Raw genomic sequence first — 13,518 nt, 5'->3', positions numbered from 1 at the left:
GCCTCTGGGAACCCCGGGAAGTGTTCTTGGGTGGGGATGACAGCCCCTGGGACACCTAGAAGTCTTCTTAGGTGGTGATGACAGATCCCCAAGGGGAGTGAAAGCCTCTGGGACCCCCAGAAGTCTTCTTGGGTGGGGATGACAGCCCCTGGGACCACTAGAAGTGTTCTTAGGTGGTGATGACAGATCTCCAAGGGGAGTGAAAGCCTCTGGGACCCCTGGAAGTGTTTTACGGTGGGGATGACAGCCCCTGGAACCCTAGAAGTCTCCTTAGGTGGTGATGACAGATCCTCTAATGGAGTGAAAGCCTCTGGGAACCCCCGGAAGTGTTTTAGGGTGGAGATGACAGCCCCTGGGACCCCTAGAAGTGTTCATAGGTGGTGATGACAGATCCTCAAGGAGAGTGAAAGCCTCTGGGAACCCCAGAGGTCTTCTTGGGTGGGGATGACAGCCCCTGGGACCCCTAGAAGTCTTCTTACGTGGTGATGACAGATCCCCAAGGGGAGTGAAAGCCTCTGGGACCCCTGGAAGTGTTTTAGGATGGGGATGACAGCCTCTGGAACCCCTAGAAGTCTCCTTAGGTGGTGATGAGAGATCCTCAAGGAGAGTCAAAGCCTCTTGGACCCCCGGAGGTGTTCTTGGGTGGGGATGACAGCCCCTGGCACCCCTAGAAGTCTTCTTAGGTGGTGATGACAGATCCCCAAGGGGAGTGAAAGCCTCTGGGACCCCTGGAAGTGTTTTAGGGTGAGGATGACAGCCCTTGGGACCCCTAGAAGTGTTCTTAGGTGGTGATGACAGATCCTCAAGGAGAGTGAAAGCCTCTTGGACCCCCGGAGGTGTTCTTGGGTGGGGATGACAGCCCCTGGCACCCCTAGAAGACTTCTTAGGTGGTGATGACAGATCCTCAAGGAGAGTGAAAGCCTCTGGGAACCCCAGAGGTATTCTTGGGTGGGGATCACAGCCCCTGGGACCCCTAGAAGTCTTCTTAGGTGGTGATGACAGATCCTCTAAAGGAGTGAAAGCCTCTGGGACCCCTGGAAGTGTTTTAGGGTGGGGATGACAGCCCCTGGGACCCCTAGCAGTCTTCTTAGGTGGTGATGACAGATCCTCTAAGGGAGTGAAAGCCTCTGGGACCCCCGAAAGTGTTCTTGGGTGGGGATGACAGCCCCTGGGACCCCTAGAAGTGTTCTTAGGTGGTGATGACAGATCCTCTAGGGGAGTGAAAGCCTCTGAGACCCCCGGATGTGTTCTTGGGTGGGGATGACAGCCCCTGGGACCCCTAGAACTCTTCTTAGGTGGTGATGACAGATCCTCTAAAGGAGTGAAAGCCTCTGGGACCCCTGGAAGTGTTTTAGGGTGGGGATGACAGCCCCTGGGACCCCTAGAAGTCTTCTTAGGTGGTGATGACAGATCCTCTAAGGGAGTGAAAGCCTCTGGGACCCCCGGAGGTGTTCTTGGGTGGGGATGACAGCCCCTGGGACCCCTAGAAGTCTCCTTAGGTGGTGATGACAGATCCTCTAAAGGAGTGAAAGCCTCTGGGAACCACAGAGGTCTTCTTGGGTGGGGATGACAGCCCCTGGGACCCCTAGAAGTCTTTTTAGGTAGTGATGACAGATCCCCAAGGGGAGTGAAAGCCTCTGGGACCCCTGGAAGTGTTTTAGGGTGGGGATGAGAGCCCCTGGGACCCCTAGAAGTGTTCTTAGGTGGTGATGACAGATCCTCTAAAGGAGTGAAAGCCTCTGGGAACCCCGGGAAGTGTTCTTGGGTGGGGATGAAAGCCCCTGGGACACCTAGAAGTCTTCTTAGGTGGTGATGACAGATCCCCAAGGGGAGTGAAAGCCTCTGGGACCCCCAGAAGTCTTCTTGGGTGGGGATGACAGCCCCTGGGACCACTAGAAGTGTTCTTAGGTGGTGATGACAGATCTCCAAGGGGAGTGAAAGCCTCTGGGACCCCTGGAAGTGTTTTACGGTGGGGATGACAGCCCCTGGAACCCCTAGAAGTCTCCTTAGGTGGTGATGACAGATCCTCTAATGGAGTGAAAGCCTCTGGGAACCCCCGGAAGTGTTTTAGGGTGGAGATGACAGCCCCTGGGACCCCTAGAAGTGTTCATAGGTGGTGATGACAGATCCTCAAGGAGAGTGAAAGCCTCTGGGAACCCCAGAGGTATTCTTGGGTGGGGATGACAGCCCCTGGGACCCCTAGAAATCTTCTTAGGTGGTGATGACAGATCCCCAAGGGGAGTGAAAGCCTCTGGGACCCCTGGAAGTGTTTTAGGGTGGGGATGACAGCCCTTGGGACCCCTAGAAGTGTTCTTAGGTGGTGATGACAGATCCTCTAAAGGAGTGAAAGCCTCTGGGAACCCCGGGAAGTGTTCTTGGGTGGGGATGACAGCCCCTGGGACACCTAGAAGTCTTCTTAGGTGGTGATGACAGATCCCCAAGGGGAGTGAAAGCCTCTGGGACCCCCAGAAGTCTTCTTGGGTGGGGATGACAGCCCCTGGGACCACTAGAAGTGTTCTTAGGTGGTGATGACAGATCTCCAAGGGGAGTGAAAGCCTCTGGGACCCCTGGAAGTGTTTTACGGTGGGGATGACAGCCCCTGGAACCCCTAGAAGTCTCCTTAGGTGGTGATGACAGATCCTCTAATGGAGTGAAAGCCTCTGGGAACCCCCGGAAGTGTTTTAGGGTGGAGATGACAGCCCCTGGGACCCCTAGAAGTGTTCATAGGTGGTGATGACAGATCCTCAAGGAGAGTGAAAGCCTCTGGGAACCCCAGAGGTCTTCTTGGGTGGGGATGACAGCCCCTGGGACCCCTAGAAGTCTTCTTAGGTGGTGATGACAGATCCCCAAGGGGAGTGAAAGCCTCTGGGACCCCTGGAAGTGTTTTAGGATGGGGATGACAGCCCCTGGAACCCATAGAAGTCTCCTTAGGTGGTGATGAGAGATCCTCAAGGAGAGTCAAAGCCTCTTGGACCCCCGGAGGTGTTCTTGGGTGGGGATGACAGCCCCTGGCACCCCTAGAAGTCTTCTTAGGTGGTGATGACAGATCCCCAAGGGGAGTGAAAGCCTCTGGGACCCCTGGAAGTGTTTTAGGGTGAGGATGACAGCCCTTGGGACCCCTAGAAGTGTTCTTAGGTGGTGATGACAGATCCTCAAGGAGAGTGAAAGCCTCTTGGACCCCCGGAGGTGTTCTTGGGTGGGGATGACAGCCCCTGGCACCCCTAGAAGACTTCTTAGGTGGTGATGACAGATCCTCAAGGAGAGTGAAAGCCTCTGGGAACCCCAGAGGTATTCTTGGGTGGGGATGACAGCCCCTGGGACCCCTAGAAGTCTTCTTAGGTAGTGATGACAGATCCTCTAAAGGAGTGAAAGCCTCTGGGACCCCTGGAAGTGTTTTAGGGTGGGGATGACAGCCCCTGGGACCCCTAGCAGTCTTCTTAGGTGGTGATGACAGATCCTCTAAGGGAGTGAAAGCCTCTGGGACCCCCGGAGGTGTTCTTGGGTGGGGATGACAGTCCCTGGGACCCCTAGAAGTCTCCTTAGGTGGTGATGACAGATCCTCTAAAGGAGTGAAAGCCTCTGGGAACCACAGAGGTCTTCTTGGGTGGGGATGACAGCCCCTGGGACCCCTAGAAGTCTTTTTAGGTAGTGATGACAGATCCCCAAGGGGAGTGAAAGCCTCTGGGACCCCTGGAAGTGTTTTAGGGTGGGGATGAGAGCCCCTGGGACCCCTAGCAGTCTTCTTAGGTGGTGATGACAGATCCTCTAAAGGAGTGAAAGCCTCTGGGACCCCTGGAAGTGTTTTAGGGTGGGGATGACAGCCCCTGGGACCCCTAGAAGTCTTCTTAGGTGTTGATGACAGATCCTCTAAGGGAGTGAAAGCCTCTGAGACCCCCGGAGGTGTTCTTGGGTGGGGATGACAGCCCCTGGGACCCCTAGAAGTCTCCTTAGGTGGTGATGACAGATCCTCTAAAGGAGTGAAAGCCTCTGGGATCCTTGGAACTGTTCTTGGGTGGGGATGACAGCCCCTGGGACTCCTAGAAGTCTTCTTAGGTAGTGATGACAGATCCCCAAGGGCAGTGAAAGCCTCTGGGACCCCTGGAAGTGTTTTAGGGTGGGGATGACAGCCCCTGGGACCCCTAGCAGTCTTCTTAGGTGGTGATGACAGATCCTCAAGGAGAGTGAAAGCCTCTGGGACCCCTGGAAGTGTTTTAGGGTGGGGATGACAGCCCCTGGGACCCCTAGAAGTCTTCTTAGGTGGTGATGACAGATCGCCAAGGGGAGTGAAAGCCTCTGGGACCCCTTGAAGTGTTTTAGGGTGGAGATGACAGCCCCTGGGAGCCCTAGAAGTCTTCTTAGGTGGTGATGACAGATCCTCAAGGGGAGTGAAAGCCTCTGGGAACCCCGGAGGTCTTCTTGGGTGGGACTGACAGCCCCTGGGACCCCTAGAAGTCTTCTTAGGTAGTGATGACAGATCCCCAAGGGGAGTGAAAGCCTCTGGGACCCCTGGAAGTGTTTTAGGGTGGGGATGACAGCCCCTGGGACCCCTAGAAGTCTTCTTAGGTGGTGATGACAGATCCTCAAGGAGAGTGAAAGCCTCTGGGACCCCTGGAAGTGTTTTAGGGTGGGGATGACAGCCCCTGGGACCCCTAGAAGTCTTCTTAGGTGGTGATGACAGATCCCCAAGGGTAGTGAAAGACTCTGGGAACCCCAGAGATATTCTTGGGTGGGGATGACAGCCCCTGGGACCCCTAGAAGTCTTCTTAGGTGGTGATGATAGATCCCCAAGGGGAGTGAAAGCCTCTGGGACCCCTGGAAGTGTTTTAGGGTGGGGATGACAGCCCTTGGGACCCCTAGAAGTGTTCTTCGGTGGTGATGACAGATCCTCAAGGAGAGTGAAAGCCTCTGGGACCCCCGGAGGTGTTCTTGGGTGGGGATGACAGCCCCTGGGACCACTAGAAGACTTCTTAGGTGGTGATGACAGATCCTCAAGGAGAGTGAAAGACTCTGGGAACCACAGAGGTTTTCTTGGGTGGGGATGACAGCCCCTGGGACCCCTAGAAGTCTTCTTAGATGGTGATGACAGATCCCCAAGGGGAGTGAAAGACTCTGGGACCCCCGGAAGTGTCCTTGGGTGGGGATGAAAGCCCCTAGGACCCCTAGAAGTCTTCTTAGGTGGTGATGATAGATCCCCAAGGGGAGTGAAAGCCTCTGGGACCCCTGGAAGTGTTTTAGGGTGGGGATGACAGCCCTTGGGACCCCTAGAAGTGTTCTTCGGTGGTGATGACAGATCCTCAAGGAGAGTGAAAGCCTCTGGGACCCCCGGAGGTGTTCTTGGGTGGGGATGACAGCCCTTGGGACCCCTAGAAGTCTTCTTAGGTGGTGATGACAGATCCTCTAGGGGAGTGAAAGCCTCTGGGACCCCAGAAAGTGTTCTTGGGTGGGGATGACAGCCCCTGGGACCCCTAGAAGTCTTCTTAGATGGTGATGACAGATCCCCAAGGGGAGTGAAAGACTCTGGGACCCCCGGAAGTGTTCTTGGGTGGGGATGAAAGCCCCTAGGACCCCTAGAAGTCTTCCTAGGTGGTGATGACAGATCCCCAAGGGCAGTGAAAGCCTCTGGGACCCCCGGAAGTGTTCTTGAGTGGAGATGACAGCCCCTGGGACCCCTAGAAGTGTTCTTAGATGGTGATGACAGATCCTCAAGGGGAGTGAAAGCCTCTGGGAACCCCAGAGGTCTTCTTGGGTGGGACTGACAGCCCCTGGGACCCCTAGAAGTCTTCTTAGGTAGTGATGACAGATCCCCAAGGGGAGTGAAAGCCTCTGGGACCCCTGGAAGTGTTTTAGGGTGGGGATGACAGCCCCTGGGACCCCTAGAAGTCTTCTTAGGTGGTGATGACAGATCCTCAAGGAGAGTGAAAGCCTCTGGGACCCCTGGAAGTGTTTTAGGGTGGGGATGACAGCCCCTGGGACCCCTAGAAGTCTTCTTAGGTGGTGATGACAGATCCCCAAGGGTAGTGAAAGACTCTGGGAACCCCAGAGATATTCTTGGGTGGGGATGACAGCCCCTGGGACCCCTAGAAGTCTTCTTAGGTGGTGATGATAGATCCCCAAGGGGAGTGAAAGCCTCTGGGACCCCTGGAAGTGTTTTAGGGTGGGGATGACAGCCCTTGGGACCCCTAGAAGTGTTCTTCGGTGGTGATGACAGATCCTCAAGGAGAGTGAAAGCCTCTGGGACCCCCGGAGGTGTTCTTGGGTGGGGATGACAGCCCCTGGGACCACTAGAAGACTTCTTAGGTGGTGATGACAGATCCTCAAGGAGAGTGAAAGACTCTGGGAACCACAGAGGTTTTCTTGGGTGGGGATGACAGCCCCTGGGACCCCTAGAAGTCTTCTTAGATGGTGATGACAGATCCCCAAGGGGAGTGAAAGACTCTGGGACCCCCGGAAGTGTCCTTGGGTGGGGATGAAAGCCCCTAGGAACCCTAGAAGTCTTCTTAGGTGGTGATGATAGATCCCCAAGGGGAGTGAAAGCCTCTGGGACCCCTGGAAGTGTTTTAGGGTGGGGATGACAGCCCTTGGGACCCCTAGAAGTGTTCTTCGGTGGTGATGACAGATCCTCAAGGAGAGTGAAAGCCTCTGGGACCCCCGGAGGTGTTCTTGGGTGGGGATGACAGCCCTTGGGACCCCTAGAAGTCTTCTTAGGTGGTGATGACAGATCCTCTAGGGGAGTGAAAGCCTCTGGGACCCCAGAAAGTGTTCTTGGGTGGGGATGACAGCCCCTGGGACCCCTAGAAGTCTTCTTAGATGGTGATGACAGATCCCCAAGGGGAGTGAAAGACTCTGGGACCCCCGGAAGTGTTCTTGGGTGGGGATGAAAGCCCCTAGGACCCCTAGAAGTCTTCCTAGGTGGTGATGACAGATCCCCAAGGGCAGTGAAAGCCTCTGGGACCCCCGGAAGTGTTCTTGAGTGGAGATGACAGCCCCTGGGACCCCTAGAAGTGTTCTTAGATGGTGATGACAGATCCTCTAAAGGAGTGAAAGCCTCTGGGACCCCCGGAGGTGTTCTTGGGTGGGGATGACAGCCTGCGGGACCAGGACCCAGGGGAATCTGCAGCTGCATATATCGCAGCACTACGCACAGCCGCTCGTTCCTGCGAGTTCCTGGACCTCAACGACTGGCTTTGAGACTGCTTTGTGTTCGGCTTGCGAAGCGACAAGTTGTGGCGCCGGCTCCTCACCAAGAAGGACCTCGCGCTGACCGCGGCCATCAAGGAAGCCGCTGCGGCCGAGTCCTCCGCCCGTCCCAGACGTCTGGGTGACCGGTCACACTGACTCCCCACGATCCGGTTACAGTCCACCACGAGAGCACCAGCGACGCGGCCTCCAGCGACGAGGATGAGGCTCACCAACTGAGCGACCGCGGGGCCTCTCGGGGGCACCGGGCACGAGGCACCACAGACCGCCTGTGCGCGAGCTGTGGTGAGTGACACGACCGCCGCTCCTGCCGGTTCCACAACGCCTCTTGCCGGGCTTGCGGCGGGGTCGGCCACATTGCCAAAGTCTGTCGCTCGACGTCGAAGGGTCGGTCTTCGTGCCCAGTCAAGAAAGATGGACGACGACGAGCCCACCAGCGACCGCAGGGGTCGCCGCGATACCGAGCTGCACAGCGTCTCCCTCCACAAGGTGCACAGGGCAGACAAGGTCTCCATCGTCTTCGAGATCGGCAGTGCGCCTTGCGAGATGGAAGTGGACTCCGGGTTGGCTCTCTCCATTATATCGCTGGACAAGTACCGTGACCTGGGCCGTCGCACTGCCTCCCTCCCCGAGCCGTGACCATCCCGCGTCACCATTTGGGACTATCAGAGGCGCCGGGTGCTGGTCCGGGGGGAGGCCCGCATGCCCGTCCGATTCCAGGACCTTTCCAGGTGCCTCTGCCTCATTGTGGTCGAGGGGCCTTGCGCGAGCCTCCTGGGGCTCGACTGGTTTCCGGCCCTCGGCCTTCACATCGGCGGATTCCACCGCATCAGCCTGACCGCCCTTAACGACATTTGGGCGGAGTTTGAGGACATGTGGAAGGGCCTGCTGGGCTGCTACAAGGGGTTGCCAGTCCGCCTGCATGTCGACCCCGGCGCTGCGGCCATCTGCCTGAAGCCTCGCTGCGTCCCCTTCGCCCTCAAGCCCCGGATCGACGCAGAGCTTGACCGTCTCGTCGCTCAGGGTGTGCTGGTACCGGTCCCCAATGCCCCCGTGAGACCCCGATCGTGACACCGCTGAAGCCCAACAGGGACGTCCGCATCTGCACGGACTACAAATGTACTATTAATACAGCGCTGCGGCCGCACGCCTACCCCGTGCCCGTTGTCAACCACCTCCTGGCCTCCCTCGCTGGGGGTCGGGTGTTTGCCAAACTGGACCTCACTCAGGCTTACCAACAGCTGCCCGTGGACCTTGAGTCGACCGAGGCACAGACAATTGTTACTCACCGGGGTGCCTTCCGATGACGCGCCTGCAGTTCGAGGTCAGCACGGCCCCGGGCATCTTCCAGAATTTGACGGAAGACCTCCTGAAGGGCTTGCCTGGCATCGTCCCATACTTTGACGACGTCTTGATCGCCACAAGCTCCGATGACGAGCTCCTGGATCACGTCCGCTGGGTGCTCCGCTTTTCCGAGATGCCGGGCTGACGGTCAAGCGAGAGAAGTGCCAGCTGGGCCTGTCGCAGGTGGAGTTCCTGGGCTACTTGATCGACGCAGAGGGCATCCATCCCATGCCCGACAAGATCAAGGCGATCCACAATGTCCCGCCGCCCCAAAGCAAGCAGGAGCTCCAGTCGTTCCTCGGCCTGCTGAACTTTAACCACGCCTTCCTCCCTAACAAGGCGTCGGTTGCTGAGCCACTCCACAGTCTCCTGGACAAATCCTCCCCGTGGGCGTGGGGTAAGTCGCATCAACGGGCGTTCGAGGCTACCAAAGCCCTCCTGTCTCCCTCCAGCTTGCTCGTCCATTTCGACGAGAAGCTTCCCGTTGTGTTAACATGTGACGCCTCGCCCTACGGCGTCGGAGCGGTTCTGAGCCACCAGCTGCCAGGTGATCGGGAGGCCCCGATTGCTTTCTACTCCCGGACCCTCTCCACTGCGGAGAGGAACTATGCCCAAATCGACCGGGAGGTGCTCGTCGTCGTGGCCAGCGTGAAGAAATTCCATGACTATGTTTATGGCCGCCCCTTCACCATCATCACCAACCACAAGCCACTTTTGGGGTTCATGCCAGATCGACAGATGCCGCAAATCCTGTCCCCCGCATGCTCCGGTGGTCGATTTTTCTCAACGCCTACGACTTCCGGCTACTGCACCGCCCAGGTCCAGCATCGTGAACGCCGACGAGCTCAGCCATTTGCCGCTCAAGGACTCCGACCCAGACCCGTCCCCGGCCTACAACGTCATACTGCTGGAGACCCTGCCTGAACCGCCCCTACATGCCTCGGACATTGCAGCTCACACAGCGAAGGACTTCACCCACGTTTTGAACTGGGTGGGGAAGGGGTGGCTGGCTGCCAGGCCTGAGGGCGAATTCAAGCCCTTTTGCACGCGGCAGCATGAACTCTTGCTGAATAAGGGGTCTACTCTGGGGGAACCGCGTCGTGGTTCCAGCCAAACTGCGCACCAAGGTCCTGGAGGCCCTGCATGCCTGCCACCCGGGAATAGTGTGCATGAAGGCCCTGGCGAGGAGCTACGTTTGGTGGCCGGGCATAGACGCTGCTGTGGAGGAGTGGGTGAGCTGCTGCCAGCCATGCCAAGAGTCACGGCCCGAGATGATGCGAGCCCCGACCCACCATTGGGAGTCCACCCACAAACCCTGGTCCCGCCTCCACATAGACTTTGTGGGCCCGTTCCAGGGCAAAACCTTCCTGATCGTGGTGGACTCCTACTCCAAGTGGCTGGAGGTCGCTGGCGTAGGCTCTATGACCTTGCGAGTGGTGGTTTGGGAACTGCGGAAGCTTTTTGCCACCCACGGCTTGCCAGACACAGTGGTCTCCGACAACGGGGCCCAATTAACATTCGCGGAGTTCCAAGGGTTCTTTGCCAAAAACGGAATCCGCCACACGACCTCAGCCCCGTTCCACCCTGCCAGTAACGGACAGGCAGAGAGAATGGTCCGCACGACCAAGGAAGCGATGCGGCTCATTGAGCGCAATGACTGGGACAGAGGGCTGGCAGAATTCCTCCTGTACCAGCACGCTACGCCCAACTCCGCCACCGGAAAAAGCCCCGCGGAGCTCCTCATGGGCCGCCGGGCAAAAACGCCACTTGACCGGCTACACCCCGACCTTGCGCCAGAACGCCCTCACCACCGAGAAGAACCGGCAACCCTACGGGTCGTGGAGCAGGATGCCCCCGTCTATGCCCGTAACTATGGAATGGGCCCAGCCTGGATTCCGGCTACCGTGCGAGATGCAACCGGCCCAGTATCCTACCTGGTTGCCACCCCCGAGGGTCGAGTCCTCCGGCGACACATCGATCAGCTGCACCGCTGACTGCCTGACAAGCCCGACCGCGCCGCTGCCACAGAGCTCCGGAGCTTCCCAGAGTGCCGGAGCAAGCCACGCCAGCGGAGAGCGAGCCGAGCGAGGAGCGCCTGTCTGCCAGCATGCAAAGAGAGCTCCTGGAAGCCGTTTCTCCCACCTCCTGTGAACCCGGGCCAACCGCTGCCACAGACGTGGCCCCAGCACCCACAACGCCAGTGCCGGTACCGCGTAGGTCGCAGTGGTTACGAACATGACCAAGCCACCTGAAAGACTTTGTGTGCTCGTGAGTGTTTGAACTTGGGGGGGGAGGGGTGTAATGTATGTGCATCCGTTAAGACCATAGCGAAGGAAGCCCAGGAGCTTGAGTCCTGGGCGAAGGCTCCTAAGCCCTGCTTGCATGATTGGCCACAGCCAACACATCCCACTGGCCCTAAGCCAGGTCATGCCATTGGTGACCTGGGGGTTGTTTTCCCCCTATCATGGATCAGGGGAGGAGTGGCCACCGGGGGCCAGGGGTGCATATAAGCAGAGCCTGGTTGTACAGTTCCTCAGTTCCGTCTGTTCATTGCTGAAATCAAAAAAGCTGCGTTGTTGGAACTCCGTCTCGACCTCATGTGTCATCCCCACGCGGACTTAACAGACCCCTCAAGGGGAAAAACCCCAGCGACCCCTAGATGTGTTCTGTGATAGGGATTACAGCCTTTGGCATGCCCAGAAGTGTTCTGAAGGGGGTATGACAGCCACCCAAGGGGATTGAAAGCCCCTGGGTCCTTCAGAAGTCTTCTGGCATCCATTTTATACATATATGTTAGCTAATTAGTTGACAAATTTGTGGTTAGAAAATGGAGAATACAATTAATTAAATGTAACCATATTAGATTAATGACAATGTTTGGTAATTTATTTTTGAAAGTTCAAAATGTGCTTGAACTTACTTGATTATATACATCAATAGATTTGTTAACATAAGATGGATTCCCTTGTTCCTCTCCTTTTTCCTTTTTGTACCCTTGTCTTTAAATGAAAACATTAAATAAAAACAGAGATGTTCTGAGGGGGGGGGGTTAAAGCCCATGAGACCCCAAGAAGCTTTATGAGGGCGGTGATGACGGGCCCCCAAGGGGATTGAAAGCCCATTGGACCCCCAGAATTGTTCTGAAGAGGGCATGAAAAACCCTGGGACCCCCATAACTGTTCTGAGGGTGGATTACTGACTCCCCAGGGGATTGAAAGCCCCTGGGACCCTGAGAAGTGTCCTGAAGGGGGGAAGACAGCCCATCAAGGAGATTGAAAGCCCCAGGGACCCTCAGAGGTGTTCTGAGGTGGGGATGACAGCCACAGGGATGGAATGACAGATGCTTGAAGTACACTCAGTGTTCGCCACCTTGAATAATAAATTGTACAGTGGCATGAAATACTTAACATTTTAATAAATAATTCGGGAAAGTGTGTAGATTTCACCAAAATGGTTCCATGATTCTTAATTTGCCTATTAGAACCTCTGCAATATTTCCTGATGACATTACAATGTGTTTCTGTAATTCTCTAAATTCCCAATTTCTTTTTTAAAAAAGTATCTATCTACTATTATTGAAAATATGTTCCCCCCTTATATCTCAGCAATGAAAAGGGCTAGAGACTTTCCTGTTAAAATGAAAGCTGGAAATTAAGATATTCTGCAAGATACATCGTTATACCAGAAGACCGATATAATGATGTTCATTTGCAGATAAAAAGAGTCACGGTCCCAGAGAGGGTTGCCAAGTCCCTCTTTACCATCGCAGGGGTTTTTTGGGGGCAGAGTCTGAGGATGGCAGGGTTTGGGGAGGGGAAGGACTTCAATGCCATAGAGTCCAGTTCACAGAGGGGCATTTTCTTTAGGTGAGCAGTACTCTATTGGCTGGAGATCAGTTGTAATAGCAAGAGATCTCCTGGAACTACCTGGAGGTTGCCAACCCTAATCCCAGAGGGGGTTAACTACTGCTTCCGGGAAAGGGGAAGGTAAGATGGCTTTTGTGTGGGTTGGCCAGGAAAAATTCTACTCACATTACATCCATCCAGGGTTTGCTGAGATCTTTCTCAAAAATTTGCAGCCAAGCAGATTTGGGAAGAAACAACCAGGAAAAACCCCAGGAGATGCACAAATGAACAATGATGCAATCCCTGGGATTAGATAACAGGAGGAATAGGCGGCAACAGACATTAAACTCATAATGGTTCCACAGAAAAAAGTGGCATGCATTGCGGATACTTCAGAACAATATTTTACAAATAAAAAAGCATAAAGAACATGCTTTTATTTACCCTTGGGGATCTGTCATCACCACCTCAGAACATTTCTGGGGGTCCCAGGGGATGTCATCCCCACCCCAGAACACTTCCAGGGGACCAACGGGCTTTCACTCCCCTTGGGGATCTGTCATAACCACCTACGACAACTTCTGGGCGTGCCAGGGGCTGTCATCCCCACCCTAGAAAAGTTCTGGGGGTCCCTGGGGTTTTAATCCCCTTCAAGGGCTGTCATCAGAACCTCAGAACCCTTCTGGGCGCGACAGAGCCTTTAACTCCCCTTGGGGATCTGTCATCACCACATAAGAACACTTCTAGGGGTCCCAGGGGCTGTCATCCCCACCCAAGAACACTTCCGGGGGTCCAAGAGGCTTTCACTCCTTTAGAGGATCTGTCATCACCACCTAAGAAGACTTCTAGGGATCCCAGGGGTTGTCATCTCCACCAAGAACACCTCCGTGGGTCCCAGAGGCTTTCACTCCCCTTGGCGATCTGTCATCACCACCTAAGAAGACTTCTAGGGGTCCCAGGGGCTGTCATCCCCACCCAAGAACACTTCCGGGGGTCCAAGAGGCTTTCGCTCCCCTTGGGGATCTGTCATCACCACCTAAGAAGACTTCTCGGGGTCCGTGGGGCTGTCATCCCCAACCAAGAACACTTTCGGGGGTCCCAGAGGCTTTCACTCCTTTAGAGGATCTGTCAT

Source organism: Euleptes europaea, chromosome 8, assembly GCF_029931775.1.
Source record: "Euleptes europaea isolate rEulEur1 chromosome 8, rEulEur1.hap1, whole genome shotgun sequence".
In the NCBI taxonomy this organism is placed as follows: Eukaryota; Metazoa; Chordata; class Lepidosauria; order Squamata; family Sphaerodactylidae; genus Euleptes; species Euleptes europaea.
This window is presented reverse-complemented; position numbering follows the sequence as displayed.